This window comes from Tupaia chinensis, unplaced genomic scaffold, assembly GCF_000334495.1.
Source record: "Tupaia chinensis unplaced genomic scaffold, TupChi_1.0 Scaffold000126_2, whole genome shotgun sequence".
Taxonomy (NCBI): Eukaryota; Metazoa; Chordata; class Mammalia; order Scandentia; family Tupaiidae; genus Tupaia; species Tupaia belangeri.
In genome coordinates, this window is record NW_006159594.1 from 4,763,387 (window position 1) to 4,764,883 (window position 1,497).

Below are 1,497 nucleotides of genomic sequence, written 5' to 3' on the forward strand. Positions count from 1 at the left end.
GGTTTATATTTTGTTTTTTACTACAAAGCAATAACAGCAATTTTTTTTTTTGAGGGGGGGAGAGATTTTTTGCTATAGGACGTGTGTACTTCCCAGAGGGACAGAAAATGAGAAATCACCTCCCACGGGGAATGGCCATGCTGCATCCCTTGTCCTCCATTCTTCCCTTGGGATCTTGGGCTTGCATGTACATGTGCCCAGGATCAGTTTTAAATTGCTGGAACGGGGACTTGAACTGTGGTGTACTACGTGGGAGTCCAGCAATGTAACCATTACACCACCTGCTGGTTCTAATAACCAGTATTTTTAAGTGACCTCATGAACTTCCCATTCATAATCTCATTTCATCTACACACAAAAACCAAATACTTTGAGTGAGACAAAGTACACATGCACGGCTACTTCAACAAGCTCTCGGAGAAAGTGGAATTAATAACATACGTTTTGGTGTAAAACTATTTTGAAATCCATATACTGTTTTTTTTCCCCTAATACACATTTTTCCATGAACTTTTGAAGACTCAAGGAGTTTAAATAATTTGCTTAAACTCAGAAAGTAAGAGAGAATTTGAAGTCAGACACCTCTTCCACAGAAGTGTAAATATTCCAGGAAACTGAATTTCATTATCTTTTACTACCCGTTATTGTGTAAGTGTGGGAGTTTTGTATCAGTTGGGATCCAAATACTAAAAGACCAGAAGGTCATTTCGTGATGGTGGAAGAAGCAAAGACCTTCAGAGAGAAGCCTTGTGTGACGTTGTCTTGGGATACACGGGGTCAGAGGATGCCACTGAGGGCTGAGAACCTGGAGTGACTAGGACCACATGGAGACTGAGGGCAAATAACCTCTCTCACAGTTTGGACAGGGAAGGCCCTGACTACAGGCTGATTGTCTAAAAACAGCTTGTTCTAATGCTTTTAGCTGCCTGAGAATATTTATATCTTGAGAAACTCACATGTGATATGCTTGGCAATAGCTGCAGGGCACTGATTCCTCCTCCTCCCCTTGGATGCGCTCAGGGCAGCAGAGAGAACATAGAGACTCACAAATGAGCTTTCTTTGTAGGGCACTGTCTGCTTTGAAATTCTTCATTAAATCTTTTTCACAAATAAATTGCCCAATGTCCATGGGGAATATTTCCATCTTTTAATCATATGCAGTTTGAATTGACTCGGAGTTGCAGTGTACGTGGTTGGGCTGGTGTGGAGGGCCTTGGCAAGGGGTAGGGATGGGGGAAGACCTTCGGAAGCCCAGACATTCCACTCCTTTTTGAATGTAAGTAACAAAAGAAAGTCCCAAAGGGAGCAATTGGAGTGAGCTTATATTTTGTGATGGGTTTAGCACCCGTCGTGACTGTATTTTTAAAAGAGTGAAAATTAATCAGTATTGGTTCCAGAAATGAAATCTTGGGGTTCAAATTATCACCCATAGGCTGGCGAGCCATTCTAAATTAACAGGTTAAATTAAATGTCGAGAGGCTGATTGCCCTTGAAACA